This window comes from Aquarana catesbeiana, linkage group LG01, assembly GCF_042186555.1.
Source record: "Aquarana catesbeiana isolate 2022-GZ linkage group LG01, ASM4218655v1, whole genome shotgun sequence".
Taxonomy (NCBI): Eukaryota; Metazoa; Chordata; class Amphibia; order Anura; family Ranidae; genus Aquarana; species Aquarana catesbeiana.
In genome coordinates this window covers 834,217,514-834,236,557 of record NC_133324.1, presented here as the reverse complement: position 1 = coordinate 834,236,557, position 19,044 = coordinate 834,217,514, and the positions used below count along the sequence as shown (strand labels likewise).

Here is a 19,044-nt window from a genome sequence, read left to right as displayed (position 1 = left end):
AGGTAATGGAAATCACCTGAATAGGTGCCATGGACAGTGTCACTGTTGTCTCCCCAGGACCTTTTATTTGCTCCTTTTTATTTGATATAAATGTTTATTAAATAGGTTCTTTTAGCAATGGCATAACTATAGCCATAGTAATGCACTCAGCTGCTATGGCGCCTTGAGTTGAGAGGAGACTCCATTGGAGAGGCTTGTTGAGGCAAATCAAACTGTGAGGTCTGCAGTTAAGGAAGAGCTTACATTAGACTCACAGGAGGAATAATAAGGATCCCTGGTCACAGATCCCCCTTCGTTTTATCCATTTTGTTTAGCTGTCTTAGCAGTGTAGGCTTTTTGCATTCAGAAATTCTGCTACAGCCTAGCCGCTTAAAAATTATCCTGAGGTTTGTAGTTCTGCAAAATAAAGACGGAGCTTAAAGAAGGAGCACTGATAATTATGTAACAGTAAAAAAATATCCCAGTGGTTATAACTATTGCTACTACAACATATGTTTTCATTTTTTTCTGACTAATAGCTCACCTATTTCAGTATTTGCTTCCCTTAATGGTGGGAGGGCTTAGATTTTACACAAGTCCCTGAGATCTTAGATCTTATATGTTGAAAAAGACTGGAGAGCTAATGAATTTAGAGTAGTTTGCTAAAAATGTAAGTTTTAAAGTTAATTGCCTGTACTGCTACCACAGCACTGAGCCCTAGTAGTGTACTGGTTATACTGACTGCTTCGCTTGCCTGTCCTTGATTTAGGCATATTTTATGTTAAGGGATAACTAAACCCAAGAACAAAAATGTAATACATTGCATATTCTCAGCTCTTAGGTGTTGTGGCTCCATTTGTAATAATTTTTTTAGGCGAAGAATCTTTGCAGCAAGTACAGAAGATACTTGTTGATCTTGCTAGAAATGGTAGCCCTATCACTTCCTTTGAAATGAGTGGAATGCATTGCCCTTCCTGCAAGCTGAACTTGAAAAAATATTATCTCTCTTCTGTAAACTACTTATGTCTTCACCCTCCATAAAATGAAGATGAAGGCAGACATGTCTGAAGTTCAGCCTGTGTAACAACAATGGCTTCCTCCATAGATACAGCGGAGGAGTAAGTGTAGCCACCCAGGGATAGGAAATATGTTATTTGCGGGGTTATCAGTTGAAAATAAAGGTTAAAAAAAAAACTTGAAAAACAAAAATAATGCAGCCACCTCATCTAATTTCTGGTAAGCTGCAATATAATACGTTTTTGTGTTGGGTTTAGATATGCTTTTAGACCAGTGACAGTATTTTCACAGTTGACTCTGCCAGTTGCTAGAAGGAAAGAGGGGACCCATAAAAAATTCTTTGAGGGTTCTTTGATCTGTAGTTACTCTCCTGACTTTTACTTTATGGTTTCAAAGGTTCCCCTTACATGGGCTGCCATTGACTAACTCACCTTTTTTTTTCCTCGTTCTTGAATGTGCAATTTTTTTTTTTGCACATTTTGCTTGTGTAAAAAAGTTTGATTATGACATCATTGGAGTGCCAAAAAGTTTAATAAATCAGGTAGTGATTGGTTGACCTAATCTCTGGCAGCTTCTGGTAATGAAGTACAGATAATAGAAGATTTTTATTTAATTTACTGAATATTCGAGTACTTTACTTGACATACAGTAAACATTTTCATTTGTACATGTATTTTTCTATACATTCATGTAAGACTGTAGCTGGCTATTCTGAAAAAAATTAATAAATGTGAAATCAAGGCAATGCATTCAATGTGTTTACCTATCTTGGTATAGATGTTTGATTAATATAATTATCATAATAGAGTGGTATGAATTGGAGAGATTAATGCACATCACAGTCCATGTGCTACATGATGAATCTTGATCTTGAACAAGTTGGCAAAAAGTTTTGCTTAGTTAGAAGACCTAAGTCCTTGGTAAGAGCTGTTATTAGTAAGTAAGCTCTCTTATGTTGGTTCTCTAATGCTTTGCTTACCGATCCATAGAAATACAGAAAGGAGCACCAGTCCAAAAATGATTGAAATAATCAATTGAAATAAATAAGTCATATAGGAGAAATAAACAATTTTTATGGTTGGGACTTTATTGGTACTGTATATATCCACAAGATTATTAAAATCAGTAACATTTTTATTGCTTTCTATCAATACAATTCTATAAGCACATAAAAATATGAAGCACCAATATACATTATATACACATTTGCTTTATCCTGTGCTGCAACATTGGTACTAAAGAAGTCAACAATTCCAATCACAAATTTTACTTATGGAATTTAATTATAAAAATCATTATTGATTTTAATGATCTGGATATATGCAGTAATGTCCCACACATAAAATAGTTTGTTTGGTCTAAGTCTATATTGAGGGGTGATGGTACTACTCAAAATATGCTCAGAATACTTCCATGCATGCTTTCCTTCTTTGTCAATGTAAAAACAGCCAACACCACTCCCACTACATCAGGGGTCAACACTGGATGCAACGTGGATGGACTCCAAGAAAGCAGGGACTTCATAGATCTGTATTAGAACCCGTATTAAACTTTCCACATGTAGCAACGTGACAGTTGCTGAGCAGAAATGGACTGGGTGTTTTTATATGTTTTTTACTACTAATTAGGATTATCTTGGCCTTCATCTGTTTTTGCTCTGGCACTCATTTCTGTATTTCTATGGTTTGAGCTGATGTTGGATGCCCATTGAGGGAAGTCTGGCTTTGTGGGAGTCGCCTTGCCAGAACTATTGTAGTTGTTTAAAGTCTTTCCTCGTCGGACTAAACGTACGAGTTTGAACACTCCCATTGCTTACTTTAACATGTTGTTCTGGAGTCTCTTACTGATGCAGACTGTTTTTAAGGGTCTGGTGTTGTCAAGTAGAGTTTGGAATGGTAAGCTATAACTATTATTTTGGAGTTCAATCCAATGGCTTATGAAATATATCTGTATTTAATTCCAATGGTGCCAGGTGTCACATTTCTGGAAACCTAAAGCCGGCCATAGATGGTTCGAATCTCAGTTGGTTCAGCAGGGACAGATTGAGATTTGAATCCTCTTTGGGCAGGCTAAATGTACCCAAGTTGATCCATCGATTGAATTGGGAACAACCAGCATATTAGATTTTCAGCATGTGAATATTGGCAGCACCCTATGAGTTACTGCAAGTGCAGCTACTGGTATTACTCTCTAAGCACGGAGTAACCCATTCGATTTAAAGTGTATGTAAAGGATAGACTGCATAAGGGGTAGACTCTGTATTTTTTCCATGCTGTCTGTGTTCCCATTGTGGTAATTCACCCCCTCTTTGTACTGGTGACCATTGTCACTGAGTCAAAAAGTGAGAGGGGATATCCATAATTCTGAGGTTTCACCAGAACTAGAGGTAATGGGGAATCTTACAATGGGACACCTGTACTGGTAGCAGCTGCCTAAAGCTGGCCATACACGGAGCAAATTTTGCTTGATTCCCCCATCAACACAGACAGTGTTGATGCGGGAATCCCTCCTGCCGTACCGTTGTCTTTTCCCAAGCCACCCCCCAGGAGAAGACCGTAATTAATGTTAGAGGCTATAGCAGTCACTAGCGATAATCGCAAGAGAATCCGGCAGGCTGGTTGTACCCAGGTTGATCAATCGATCAACTTGGAATATTCAGCTTGCCCCTTAAAAGTTCAAATCTCAGCTGGTTCAGCATTCGAACCGTGTATGGCCAGCCTAAGAATGGCATTCCCCTCACTTTGAGACATTTCCTCCCACTTCCTATTGTGTCTCCAGGACAGAAAGTAAAAGGAAATCTTCCTAACAATGCAAAACCGCAAAAAATAACCTGACCATAGGTTTTAATTCTTCCATACTGGGTCCAAAAAAAAAAAAAAAAAAAAAGTTTTGACTTTACGTACACTTCAAATTTTTTCAATGACGAGAAAATTAGAAGGAGCAAGATGGAAAAATTCTCTCATACGTTTGAAATTCCAACAGGGAATGTGATGTTTGCTTAAAGTTGTTTTCCATTTTAATCTTTGTAAATGTCATCTGTGTGTAAGTGGGTTTCAGAATGATAGCCGGGACTAACCTGACCTGGTGGTATCCGCCTATTGCAGTCCTTGTAGAGCAGGTCTGGAGTGTGAAAGGAAGCAGCAGTACAAGGAGCCAAACAGTTCTTGTGCTAATAGAGGACCAATGCTGATAGGAGGAGATATCAGAGTGACAGAGAGATAAGCTCATCACTGTGCTGCTTTTCCTTTCACTGTCCAGTAACAGATCTAGGTAGGTCCAGGACAACCTGAGGCCCAGAGGAGGTGGTTGAATGATATTGGCCATCAGCCTGAGAACGTTTAGTGGCAGAAAGTGAATGTTGCAGCAAAATCTGCTTTTATCATTTTATTTTAGTAGGCTGTTTATTTTTATCTTGTTTTTTTTGTCTGGAGTTCTGCTTTATTTGTTTTATAGAAGCATTGCTCAAAGTCCATTTCCATCTGTAAGGCAGGTACTCTTGTTTCTTAAGGGATTAAGTAATCGCCATTTTATTGGGTTTTACATCATGCTTCATGTTTTCTTGGGCAGTGGCCTGTTGTTGCTAAAATACTCTTTTACCCTTAAAGTGGAAGTAAAGCTAAAACATTTTTTAGTTATGGATAGCGTGGGAAGGGTTTAGAACCCCTGGATTTTACTGGTGTCCTGGTCTCTATTGTCTTCCTGACATTTTACCAAGCAGGAATCTTCCACAGCAACACAGACAGAAATAAAAATTCCCATAGACACACTCCTACACCTTGTGGACAGCCTTCAAAGAAGAGTTGAAGCTGTTATAGCTGCAAAGGGTTGGCCGACTCAATATTGAACCCTACAGACGAAGACTGGGATGCCATTTAAAGTTCATGTGTGTGTAAAAGCAGGCGTCCCAATACTTTTGGGAATATAGTGTATTTCTTTCATATATGTTGTAAGTTTTTCTGAATTTTGGACATCAGAATTTCTCCAAAGTATCCAGCTAAGCATTCCTATTATGATGTGGACTGCCTGGCATTGTTCTTGATACTTGGTAGGTCAGGTAATACTGTTGAGGTTTATGGCACAGTGAAATCTCCTGCATCACAGTGGTGGTCCCACAGGAAATCTTGGGTGTTGGACTGTCTGTCCAGTTTCACTTTGCAGATTCACTAGGGCCGTACAAGTTACAGGAGCCCCAACTCTCAAACTCTGGGCCTGATTACTAGTAGTGCAAAGTGGTGAACTTGTGTATTGGATTAAAAAAATCTTCGCTTCTTTACAGGATTAGTTGTTTGCTGTTAATACATGTTAAAGCGGAGTTTCGCGAAAAGTTTTTTTTAGATGTCAGCAGCTGCAAATACTGCAGCTGCTAACTTTTAAAATAAGGACACTCCCCTGTCCCGGGTTCCAGCGATGTCGGCACCGGAGATCGAACCGTCCCTCGATCCTCAGGTGCTGCCGCCGCCATTCTCAGTGAGGGAATCAGGAAATGAAGCGTTGCGGCTTCACTGCCCGGTTCCCTACTGCGCGAGTCACGCTGCGCGTCTACACTGGTCCCCGTTGTGTTGTGGGAACTGTGTATTTCTCACAACACAACGGGGGTGGGCGGGGGGTTTGCGGCTAGCTGCGGCAAGCTATTCCCGTAAGTGGGTGCAGATACCTGTATTATACAGGTATCTGCACCCCCCCTGAAAGGTGCCAATTGTGACACCGGAGGGGGGAGGAATCCAATGAGCGGAAGTTCCACTTTAGGGTGGAACTCCGCTTTAATTTCACTGTACACTATAACAAATCAATACTTGAGCACAGTGACCCGCTTCCTGTCCTGATTGGCCAGGAGGAAAGGCAGGAAAACAATAGCGAATGTTGATTCGCTAATGTCACAAGCGGGTGGGCTCAGGGCACAGTGCTCTGCGCCCCAAGCCCATCCTTTTTGAAGCAAATTAGAGCCTCAGGCGCTAATCATGTGCTTCCAAAAAAAACTTGTAGAAATCTATGTGCCCTACTCCCCGCGTGGTGTTCAGGTGCCCGGCACATGGAGGGTAGGGGGGCTGTGCCCCTTATGGACCGGCCGCCGCTGCTTCAGCATATTGCGCTGTACCTTCACTTTGTGCCATGAGAAGTATTCATTTTTTGTTATCTTGGTAAATGCTCGCATAAGGAATTATCCAGTGCTGACCTGAACCAGGCATTTTGTTTAATGTTTGGGCTGATATATGGTTATAAATAATGAGACATTTGCAGACCCCTTTGAATTTCTTTTGCACAGCAGTTCAAATGTGACCTGGTTATTAACCTATTCACATTTAGTGTTTTACCATATGAACCACATGGTATTTTACATTGCTATATCTTAACAAATGGTTTAAGCATTCAAGATTATTGATAAAATGTGTAATCTACAGCCTTCATTAAAATACCTTGTGATCCTGCCATGAAGGTACTTGCACAGTCATTTCTTGTTGGGTGACAACCCTCTGTCCCTGTCTCCCAACTATTCTATGTTGTCACTCTGTCTCACTATCCCCCAGTGGAGACTACAAGCAGCCAAGGTGGCACATATTGTACAGGTGTGGTTCACAAGGTCAATAGATTCAGACAGCTCAGGCATGGATTTGAGCTGCATTTATTGTTTAAAAAAAACAAACATTAAATCTTGATTGAGTTGCCTTCACAGCAGTGTAATATACATTAAAGAGGCTACAAAGGACCTTAGTGGAAGGATTAATGGCTAAAAGGCTGGCAAGGGGATGACAAAAGTATTTCTACAGGCACAAATCCCAGCAATTAACAGTGATTCACATTGATTACAAATTAACAAAATTCAACTCTTCCTTCTATACATTCAAAGGAGATCAGTCCAAGGACGTGCTGTTCAATCCTCAAGGTGGGAAAACTCTAGATTAAGAGCTAGAGCGTTGTACAATATTTGTGCTCCTCACACATATTTTACTTAAGATCCCATGGATGTTCGTTAGAACTAGTGGAACAATGCTCTGTGTGACCAAAGTGTATCTTTTTGGGCGTATTTATACTTTGATTGCATACTACAAAACAATACTAACAGAAATAAACTCATCTGAACTGTGAAGAATGATGGAGGAATTATTTTTAGGGGCTGCTTCACTGTCTCACACCACTTAATTCAAAGTTCTATTAGTAAGTTGGAACAGCAGAACATCAGCAAAAGAAAATTTAGAACATTAAAATTATCCAAAAAAAAATGGTAAATTAACAGCAGTGTAGCTCTATCTATAGACAGACCCTCCTGTTTTAGAATGGCTTAATCATAAATCTGAAACAGATTTTTATTTTTTTTTCTTTGAACTCAGATTTAAATATTAGGCATCAAGTACAGTTTTATGGCAGACACTGTATGTCTTTTCTTCCATAAAACCCCTTTCCTTGTCTACCTTTTTCGTTTTCAATTGTGCACCTACATAGTTTCCAACATTGCAAAAAAAATACGTGGGACACTTTTTTGGCTGTAGGTGGAGCCGTAAATAATTAGGGGGTGGGGCATTCGTTTGTAGGCGTGGCATAGCAAAAAAACTACAAGTGCCGCGCGCCGAGTCGAAAACTGGCTGTGGCTTACGTGAAAAGTGGGCGTGGTTTAAATGGGCGTGGCTCAAGAGGTTGAGGTTAGAGTCTGAGGTGAATGAGGGATGGAGGGGGAGAGGGAAAGAGGGAGAAGGAAAGGGGAGAGGGGAATGACGGGACAGCAGCCCCAGATCCTACACAATAGAAATATGTGTATTCTAGAAAGTTTAACAATCAGCAGATAAAGATACTCCAAACACCTGGTGTTAACGCTTCAATCATCCCGGCACCATGGTTGTTATGGTGTCAGGATGATTGAAGAGCATTATTTCTATTATTACATTGTAATATAAAATTAAATCATTCAACTCACCATAATGCCGAATCAGTGGGATCCTTGAGCGTGTCACCTGCCACCAGCAGAGTTCGTCCTTGCATCAGGTGCCCCCGGCAGAGTCCGTCCTTGCATCAGGTGCCCCCGGCAGAGTCCGTCCTTGCATCAGGTGCCCCCGGCAGAGTCCGTCCTTGCATCAGGTGCCCCCGGCAGAGTCCGTCCTTGCATCAGGTGCCCCCGGCAGAGTCTGTATAGACCCCCTCAGTGCAACCCCCCCTCAGTGCAGCCCCCCCCTCTATTAGTGCAGACCCCCCTCTGTGCAGCCCCCCTCAATTAGTGCAGCCCCCCCCTCTATTAGTGCAGACCCCCCTCTGTGCAGCCCCCCTCAATTAGTGCAGCCCCCCCCTCTATTAGTGCAGACCCCCCTCTGTGCAGCCCCCCTCAATTAGTGCAGACCCCCTCAATGCAGCCCCCCTTCAGTGCAGCCCCCCTCAATTATTGCAGACCCCCCCTCAATGCAGCCCCCCCGCTCAGTGCAGGAGCGGCCGGTGTGTTCTGCCGAGAAAGTTCCCCATGGCATGTAAGGACCCCCTGTACTGCACAGACGCAGCGCTTGCACAGTACGGGGCTTGGGAACTTTTCGGCAAGACACGGCGCCGTCGCCATGTCTTCTGCTTCAGTAGAGAGAGGAGAGGGGTCGTGCAGCTAGCCCATTGGCTGCACGGATCGAGCCCCCTTCCTCTCTCCACTTACTCAACACTAGGGGGAAGATAGAGCGGCGGCGCCGGCCGCCATTTTGCTGGAGCCAGCTGCTCCAAAAAAAAAAAAAAACATTCCCGATTTTCCTTATGGAAAAATCCCGATTCGGGACAGCCTCCAATCGGGACGAGGGTCCCAAAATCGGGATTGTCCCGGGAAAATCGGGACTGTTGGCAACTATGCACCTACTGCAGCCCAACTTACAGATACCAGAATAAAGGCCAGGTACAGGGAGGAAGGAAGTTTCATGAAAATATGCAGGAGTTACACCTTACTTAGCTGGGTCTTTGAGAAAAGAAGATTCGAAGATGATAGGGGGTGACAGTGATAGAGTGAAGAAGGGGGCACAAACCTGTCGTCACAGGAGTAGGACACTTTGGGAAGTACTGTAAGTATGCCAAGATATACAAGTATGCTCTGGCAAGAGCCCTGGGGATCAACAGTGGCAACGTTCAATTTTGAAGCTGAACTCCAGCTTTACCTTCCATCTTGCTCAGTTGTACAGCCCACTGATTGATATAGGACTGAAGAGGAGTACTGAGGCAAGGAGCCGTAATATTTTTAGGAAGCCATGTACAGCACCCTGCTGGCCCCTCCCACCAGTCATGATGTGCCTGCAATACATGGAGAGGTGCAGAGACCGAGTGTGGAAATCACTGGGTCTAAAATAAGCTGTGTAATAAGAACAAAATTGTTTTATTTTAAAATTTCATTAGTATATTGATGGAGGGAGGAACGAACCAGGGAAGGAAAGATAAAAATGGATTATACTTCAGCTTTAAATATAAAAATGGACTCTAATAACTGCAACACAGATCTGCACAGATGTAGCAATACATTTGGTTAAGGTTTTGCCAATAATTAAGGTTCTGCTTACAAAATGTAAGGGTTCCCATGTTTTTTTCTTAACTGTTTAAACCATTTGTTTAATAAAGATATGGCAATGTAAAATGTTGTGTGTTGTATTTATTATTATGGTTTAGCTTAAAGGAGTTGTAAAGGCAGAAGTTTTTTTTTTTTTAATCTTAATGCATTCTATGCATTAAGATAAAAAAACCTTTTGTGTGTAGCAGCCACCCCTGCACCCCCTAATTACTTACCTGAGCCCCATCTCTCTCCAGAGATGTCCACAAGTGTCTTAGCTGTCCAGGAACGCTCCTCCTGATTGGCTGAGACACAGCAGCGGCGCCATTGACTCCCACGGCTGTTAATCAAAGACAGTCAGCCAATCGGGAGAGAGGAGGTGGGGCCTATTTGGGGCTCCGTGTCTGAATCAACACACGGAGCTGTGACTCAGCTCGGGTGTCCCCATAGGAAGCTGCTGACTGTGGGGGCACTCGATAGGGAGGGGCCAGGAGCAGCAAAGAGGGACCCTAGGATTGGAGGATCCGGAATGCTCTGTGCAAAACCACTGCACAGAGGAGGTAAGTATAACATGTTTGTTATTTAAAAAAACAAAACAGACTTTACAATCACTTTAAGATCAGTTCAAAAGTCATTTATGCAGAGTTTTCCTAAAAATGCACATACCTTTATTCACAACCGTGTATAAAATGTTAAAGTGAATGTGTTGACCACAGACCCTAACAGGTAGAATTGAAGAAGTTCAAAAATAGGACTTGGGTGTAAATATCATAAATAAGCAGGACTGAACCAGAAAATACATTTTCAAGTTGTACATTGCAGGACATAATTTCTTTAATCTTTACACTGGGTTATATGCAGCTACCTTTTTAGATGATTGGACTCTCTCTCTCTCTTTCTCTCTCCGCCCCCGCCCCTCTCCTGAAATGTTTTGCCAAAGAATATCCAACTGAGGAAAGTTTCCTATGTAAGTGGGTGCTTCCTGTGGTAAATTCTGTTGTCATACCTTAACAAGACCCTGATAGCCCCTGTGTTTGAAGCTCTGGTAGATAAAAGTTTAGAGTCCCTCTTTACAGCTCCCTGTTTCTTGGCAGGCCCTGCCAACCTGCAGCCTATGGGCCTATGCTAGTCTTTTAGATAATTTTTGTCTGAATTAAGTTAATGGCCCAAAATTCTGGTTCTGTTAATCGGATGCGTCTGTCCACAGTCAACTAATTCTTTTACCTATAACCTTATTCTACTGTGTGAATGTTTTGGCCAAATCTTCAGGATGAAGCTTCTTTCTATCCACATGTGCAGGATTCTCTACTTTAAATGCTGGTCAGCAGTGCTGCCATGCAAGAAAGGCCTTGAGCAATTACCCTTTGAAGGCAAATGCCTGTTTTGGACCCAATTGACAAGTACATCAAAGAGATCAAAGGGGGTCTACTGTTCCCACCAGTAGGTCTTCTATTCCTGAGATTAGGACGGTTTCTTTTTGTTTCTTTGTCTTCCACTGCCAAATCCTAAACAGGAATCTACTTTGGTAAGAAGACATGCACTCCAAGCCAGGCAAGTCTGGTTCCAAAACCTCTTCACAGTGATGAGGCACTCTGTCTGCCCTCTGGTCCCAGGAAATCCTAGGTCCAGAGTGTCATTTCCAGGGGCTGGTAACTGGAGTTTCACATTCTGCCTCATCCCCACTTCATGCTTTCAAACCTATTCCCTTCCTTGTCATGGTGAGTGGACCTGTTTGCTGCTGTCCAACAGTTCTGGTCTCAAGGGGTCATTACCCCTAAGAACACTTTTAAGGCTTCTACTGAAACCATTCCCAAACTGAATGAAGGAGTCCAGCCCACTCTGCATCTGAAGACTCAGCTTTTTCCTCTGGGTTTAAAAGTTCTGCATAGAAAATGTCAGGTTGGTCATTGCTTCCCTCCTTTTATTCTTGCTTCTCGTGTTTTTGGCTTTAACCGCATGGCTGGTCCTGAGGAACAGGGGCCTTTAAGATTTGGACATCTCTATCGTCTTGATTGCTAGGCTATTGACTCTTTGTAAAGTCTACCATCTCACCTGGCAGGCCTGTTTTGCTTGGAATGAGACGAGCAGCTTTCATCCTATAAGAATTGTGGGTCATATTCTGTCTTTTCTTCAGTCTGGACTGGACCAGAATCATGCTTTGAGTACTGATAAAAGACAAATCTTCACCTTGAATGTTTTGTTTCAGAAACCCTCCCACTGCCTAGTTAAGATCTTTTTTCTGGGAGGGGATGACAGCTGGCCTTCTGTACAATCTCCTGTGGCCCCATGGGACCTAAATCTGGTTCTCCTGGCTCTGGAGAACCCACCTTTAAATCTGTTGGGGATATTACTTTTCCTCACTTTACCCATAAGTTGGCCTTTCTATTTGCTATCACCTCTAAACAGAGGGTCTCTGAACTGATGGCCTCAACTTACCTTTCTTCATGTTGTCTTGAGCCTCAAGGCCTCTTTCCTATCAAAGGTCGTCTCTGCTTCCCACCTTAAGCAGAATATTGTCCTTCCTTCTTTATACTCTGCTCAAAATCATTCTAAGGAAATTTCTCTCCACTGTCTGCACGTGGTACACACTAATAGTTTACCTCTCAGCAGCAATTGCAATTTTTTAGGCAATCGTATTCCCCATTTGTGCTTCTTGAAGGTTTCCAAAGGGGTCTCCCTCCAGCCTTCCCTTTATCTGTAATATTTGAGCCTCATCCTAGCCCAGGAAAAAGCTTACTTTTTGGCAAAAAACTCTCTTTAAGGTTTTATGCTCTGACCTTAAGATCTAAAAGACATCCCTCAGTGTGAGTCTCCATGAGAGTGCTGGCCCTTGCAAGTTCCATTAAAAGTTTCTCCCAGCATAACATTCTGTTGGCCTGGAACAAACACTCCTCATCTCTCAACTTCCCTATGCTTCTCTTTAGTCAAGCAAGGAACTCCCTAGCTTGGTGGATTGCCAATCAAGCCTTGGAAATGGGAAAGTTTTTTCTCCCATACTCATGGTGCTACCAACAGATGCCAGCCTCACAGGCTGGGGAGAAGTGTTCCAATCTCTCACAGTTCAGGAAAGAAAAGCTCCCCATCAACATCTTGAAGCTCAGAGCAATAAAATTGTCTCTGCATCACTGAACCCGCTTTCTTTATGGACATCTATTCAGGGTGCAGTCAAACAATGCCACAGAAGTGCCTATATTAATCATAAGGGGGTACCAGCAGCCTTGAAGGAAGCAAGTCTGATTATCCCCTGAGCAGAAAAATACTATCCAGCAATCTCTGCTGCTCACATCCTGAGAGTGGACTATAGGAAGGCGAATTTCCTCAGTCATCACCGCCTTGACCAAGAAGAATGATCCCTCGATCCTGACATCTTCAGTCTCCTATATAAGAAATGGAGGACTCAAAGATGTGGTCATTCTGACCTCCAGATTCAATAACTTATCCCAGTTTGTAGCCTGGACCACAGATCCTCTAGCACTGGATACTCTGCTAATTCCATGGTCTCTGTTCAAGTTAAAGCAGAAGAACACTGCATCTGATCACCAAAAACCATAAACACTATTAAATTAATTTTTACTATTCAAAGCAAACTCGCCCCCCAACCATGTCTTCATGCTTTATTTTACTGAGAAATCAATTTGAAAAAAATTTTGGCTATGGCCATCTTGAGTAAGGCCAGATGATTCATGTAGCATTTACTTCCTGGAATCCCTCTGCTCTTTGCTCAGACATGCAGGTAGGAGGGTATGCTTAGCTGAGAAAACGCCTCCTGAAGACTTCTAGAATTTATTACCTCATTTGCCTAAACCTGGAAACAAAAAGCAACTTAATAAATGTAAAATAAAAAAGTTTAAAATAAGTAAAAAGAATACACCTTCCTATTTACTAACTCTAACAGCATTATTAAGGATTAAAAAAAGTTTGTTGATTGAGAGAATGAAGGTCCGCTTCAATATATGCCTTCCCTCCACTGCAGATTTTTCTTTGACTGTTTCACAGAATAGAGGGAGAGAAGAAATCTGTGGTTCACTTGCTCCAACCTGGCTCTGAAGAAGCAGGTACACAGACACCTCTTCCAAACAAGCCAGACCTGCTGTCTCAAGGTCCCCGGCTCTATCCTGGATAGCTGTTGTCAACATTACCTAAAGCCAGAAAAGCCACTTTTTAGAAAAATGATGCTACCTTACTTGCAAATTCTTTTTAGGTCTGGTGTACCCTTATATTCTGTCTTTCCTGCAGTCAGGACTTGACCAAAATTTGCCTCTAGATACTGTTAAGGAACAGGTTTTGGCCTTACCTGTTCTATTCCACTTTCACTGTGAAATGTGTCCAATCTGTGCCAGTGTCCAGACATGTAAAAGTAGCAACCTATAACCCAGAGTCTATGAATTTCCAGCTTGTGTTCTATACTGTACTCCAAGATATGGAATTTATAGGGAAGTCAAAGTTTTTTTTTTTCTACGTTCACAATGCAGTAGGAACATTCCATATTTACTTGTGATGTCAAGTCTTTTTCAATATATTTGCTGCTCTTCCATCACTAGTAAGAAAAAAAAGGTAAAAGTGTTAAATAGTTACATTAAGTTATTTCAGCTGTTCCCTATTCCTCATTTGAAAAAAAAATCCTTAATTTATGGTTAACCGCTTGCTGACTGTATACTGTATATATACAGCGGCAAGGCGGCTCTCCTACACAGGATCACGTACCTAGTATGTGATCATGCACTTCCGTGTCTGGGGCGCGCACGCCGGCGGCAGCACGCTTCCTCTGTGATGTCCGCCAGCACCCGCCAATGCTTCAGTACACAGGCAGAACGGCTTTCTGTCACTACAGAAGATATGGATCCTGTGTCTCTGCTAAGCAGGGGCACCAATTCATGCCTTCTCCTAGTACAGTAGTAAAGCACTGGTCAGGCACACGTTTAACACTTTGATCGCCCCTGATGTTAACCCCTTCCCTGCCAGTGTCATTAGTACAGTGACAGTGTATATTTTTTTAGCACTGATCACTGTACTAGTGTCACTGGTCCCCAAAAAGTGTCAGTGTCCCGACTGTCCACTGCAATATCGCAGTTCCACTAGAAGTCTCTAATCGTCGCCATTACTAGTATAAAAAAAATATGCCATGGTTTGTAGATGCTCTAACTTTTGCGCAAACCAATCAATATACACCACTTGGGATTTTTTTTACCAAAAATATGTAGTATAATAGATATTGGCCTAAATTGATGAAGAACTTTGATTTTTTTTTTCAATTTTTTTATTGGATATATTTTATAGCAGAAAGTAAAAAATATTGGGTTTTTTTTCAAGATTGTCAGGTTTTTTTTTGTTTATAGCGCAAAAAATAAAAACTGCGGAGGTGATCAAATACCACTAAAAGAAAGTTCTATTTGTGGAAAAGAGGACATTCATTTTGTTTCCCCATGACATTCATGGGGAATGAGCGTACATCTGCTGTACAGAGGATACTCCACATAGAGAGTCCGGGGACATCTAGCCATTCAAGTTCAAAGACCCAGGGCTGGGGATAAGAGCCACATGCACTTACGATCTCCTTAAACAAGAGATCTAACAAGCTGGTAAGCAGCAGTAATATTACAGGTGGAGGAACTTTCCTGTCGCACTCTATCACTCCCTCTTTGGTGTTGTGGTCGCATGTTACTGCTATTTAGAGGGCTGAAATATCACTAGTTGGAAGATTACTGTGAACTGCACATTCAATGGGGCTTCTATCTAACAGCCCATCGGAGTGGACTTTCTCTTGTTTGACATATTTATTTTGTTTTTTATTCAATCATTTTTTACACATTTTACTTGTGATTGCATTTATATATTTATATATATGTAATAGTGTGACAAGTGGAGTCTTCATATCTCCATTTGTTTAGATGAACACTATACAATTATATAGATCAGGCCACAATGAGGGACAAATGAGGAGGAAAGAGGGACTTTGGTCCAAATCAGGGACAGTCCCTCGAAATCGGGGACAGTTGGGAGCTATGTTTCCTGAGCACAGAAACAATAAGGTAAATACTTTCTGAACAATCTTCCCTGTGAGGAGGGAGAGAACAGAGAGAGCAGCAGCTCTGATGCACAGCTCTGGATCAAGATCGGGCTCAGGTAAGTATAGGGTGGGGTGGGGGTCCTGTGATACAGAAGGTTTTTTGCCTTAATACATAAAATGCTGTACATTGTTTCCTTGTTTTAATTTCTTTTTGCATTTCTTCAGTTGCTTCCTGGTTTCTGGCCCAGGCCAGATGGCTGCGGCTAGAAATGCTAGGGAAGTGATTTTCAAAGTGATTTCTTAAAAAAAATAAAGCATGGAGATGTGGATGGATGGTGAGTTTGCTTTAAATGTTAAAACATTTATAAAATAACACTTTCAGTTTGTGGTGCTCAAAAAAATCGAAGTTTTTTTTTTTTAAATAAAATAAAAACATGTCATACTTACCTGCTCTGTGCACTGGTCTTGCACAGAGCAGCTCCGATCCTCTTCTTCTGGGGTCCCCCACCCCAGGCTCCTCCTCTTCAGCAAGTGCCCCCCATGGAAAGTGACTTTCCATGGTGGCACCCTTGTGGCCTAACTCCCGAGCCACCCCGTCTGCATCTATTGACACAGAGCTGACAGCTCACCCCTGCCCACTGCTCGCTCGTCAGTGTTAGATTGACAGGAGCAGGAGCCAATGGCTTCCGCTGCTATCAGTCTGCCCAGGGAGGAGGGAGACCGCTATGAGAGCTACTGCTTTTGTGCACATCTTTTGGATCGGATCGGGCTCAGGTAAGAATAATGGGGGGTGGGGGGCTGAGGAGGGATTCTGCAGAACAGGTTTTTCACCTTAATGCATAGAGTGCATTAGGGTGAAAAACCTTAAGGATTTAGAGCCACTTTAAGTTCCACCTTAAGCAACCACTTCTGTTAATGGGTGTTGCTCCTTCACTGGCCTTAAATTCTGCAGAATCTCAGTTACTAATGAGGGAGCTATAACATTGCAACATTTCTATGGTCTGCTAGCAGGTATGCCATTGGTAAGGTAAGTGGACTCTTAAGCCTAGTACACACTATTCATTTTTTTCATTCAACCCAGCAGGCTGAACGAAAAATACTGACAGCTCAGGAGGAGCCACTGTACTAACAATCCGATGTTAGTACAGTGGTCTCCCCTGCTGTGCTATTGTTTTCTGACAGGGAGACAGCCCCCACCAGAACACTCCTGTCAGTGCTCTCAGCCATTGGCTGTCAGCGCTTATCGGGAACCGGCTGGCAGACCTTTTTCGGTCATGCCCCTACTACAGCTGTTTTGTCGGACCTGCTTCCGTACACACAGGCTGAATGTCGGCCAGTTTCTGTTGAACCTGCCGATGCCCCCGACATTTGACCTGTGTGAACATACAGGGATATACAATGCAATACTGACACATAATCACACACATAGGTTGGACTTGATGGACTTGTGTCTTTTTTCAACCTCACCTACTATGTAACTATGTGTCCTAGGCTTTAGCAGTCCTGTCGCTGTTGAGTTGCTGGCAGTGATTCTGCTAATCAACTTGATATGATTGTTTATTCAATGTAAATAATATTTTTGGCCTTATCAATCAACATGCCAGAGGTCAGAATTGTCTTTAACAATGTTTAGGGTGCCTGCAGACATAAGAGGACATCACCTGATCTAATGGTTTGCGATCAGATCCGGTAACAAAAGTTATTTTTTTTTTACAATAGTTGGTTGTTTCCTTTATATAAATAAACGAGCCCACGGATAATACAGACTGAAATCTGGAAACACTACAGTTGGTAAAAATAAAATATGTGTATATATATATATATATATATATATATATACACAAATACAGCAGGTAAAATAGGTATTGAACACGTCCACATTTTTCTAGGTAAATATATTTCTAAAGGTGTTATTGACATGAAATTTTCACCACATGTCGGTAACAATGTATGCAATCCATACATACAAAGAAACCAAAACAAATGAGTTCAGATATTAAGTTATGTGTAATAAAATGTAATGACACAGGGAAAAAGTATTGAACACACTAACTGAAACTTATTTAATACTTTGTACAAATCCTTTGTTGGTAATGACAGCTTCAAGACGCCACCTGTATTGAGAAACTAGTTGCATGTATTGCTCAGGTAGTGATTTTGGCCCATTCTTCCACACAAACGGCCTTCAAATCTTGACGGTTCCGTGGGCCTCTTCTATGAACTCTGTCTCTTAAATTCTTTCCATAGATTTTATATTGGATTCAAGTCAGGTGATTGACTGGGCCATTCTAGCAGCTTTATTTTCTTTCTTAGAAACCGATTGAGAGTTTCCTTGGCTTTGTGTTTGGGATCTTTGTCTTGCTGAAATGTCCGCCCTTGTTTCATCTACATCATCCTGGTCGATGGCAGCAGATTTTTATCAAGAATGTCTTCATACATTTTTCCATTCATCCTTCCTTCAATGATCTAAAGTTTGAAAGTACTGTATGCTGAAAAACAGCCCCACACCATTATGTTCCCACCTCCAAACTTCACTGTTGGTATGGTGTTTTTGGGGTGATGTGCAGTGCCATTTGACCTCCAAACATGGTGTGTATTATGGCAAGCAAAGAGTTAAATTTTGGCCTCATCTGACCAGACTATATTCTCCCAGTATTTCACAGGCTTGTCTAAATGTTGTGCAGCAAACTTTAAATGAGCTTCAACGTGCTTTTTCTAAAGCAATGGAGTCTTGGGTGGTGAGCGTGCATACAGGCCATGACGGTTTAGTGCATTACTTATTGTTTTCTTTGAAACAATTGTACCTGCTAAATCCAGGCCTTTCTGACGCTCTCCAAAAGTAGTTCTTGGCTCTTGGACAACTCTTCTGATAATTCTTTTCACTCCTCTGTCAGAAATCTTGTGAGGAGCACCTAGTCGTCACTTCCAGATTATGACCCCAACAGTGCTCACTGTAACATTCAGAAGTTTAGAAATCCTTCTGTAACCAATGCCATCAGTATGTTTTGCAACACTAAGGTTGCAAAGGTCTTGAGAGAGCTCTTTGCTTTTACCCATCATGAGGTGTCTTGTGTGACACCTTGGTAATGAGACACCTTTTTATAGGCCATCAGTTGAGACTCAACCAGCTGATATTACTTTGCACTGACAAGGGGCAGGATTGCTTTCATATTACTGATAGATTTCAGCTGTTGTCTTGGCTTTCCAGGCATTTTTGCACCTCGATTTCTTCATGGGTTCAATACTTTTTACCTGTGTCATTCCATTTTATTACATATAACGTAATTTCTGAACTTATTCGTTTTGGTTTCTTTGTATGTATGGATTGCATGAGTTGTTACCGACATGTTGTGAAAATTTCATGTCAATAGCACCTTTAGAAATATATTTGCCTAGAAAAATGGTGAGGTGTTCAATCCTTTTTTTACCCACTGTGTGTGTATCTGTTCTTTACATGTCTCCTTAAAAATATAAGTTGTAAAGATTAAGCCAACACACTACTAAAAACCTCATGAGGTGCTCTTCATAATACTTATTTAAAAACTCTTTA

The 19,044-nt window shown here is 41.8% G+C and overlaps 1 protein-coding gene across 6 annotated transcripts in view; it reads left to right on the top strand.

Annotated features, from left to right (window-relative positions):
* Nucleotides 1–19,044, top strand: part of LIMCH1 (LIM and calponin homology domains 1) — a 397,172-nt gene that overhangs the window by 350,572 nt on the left and 27,556 nt on the right. The gene's annotated exons all lie outside the window — the stretch shown is intronic.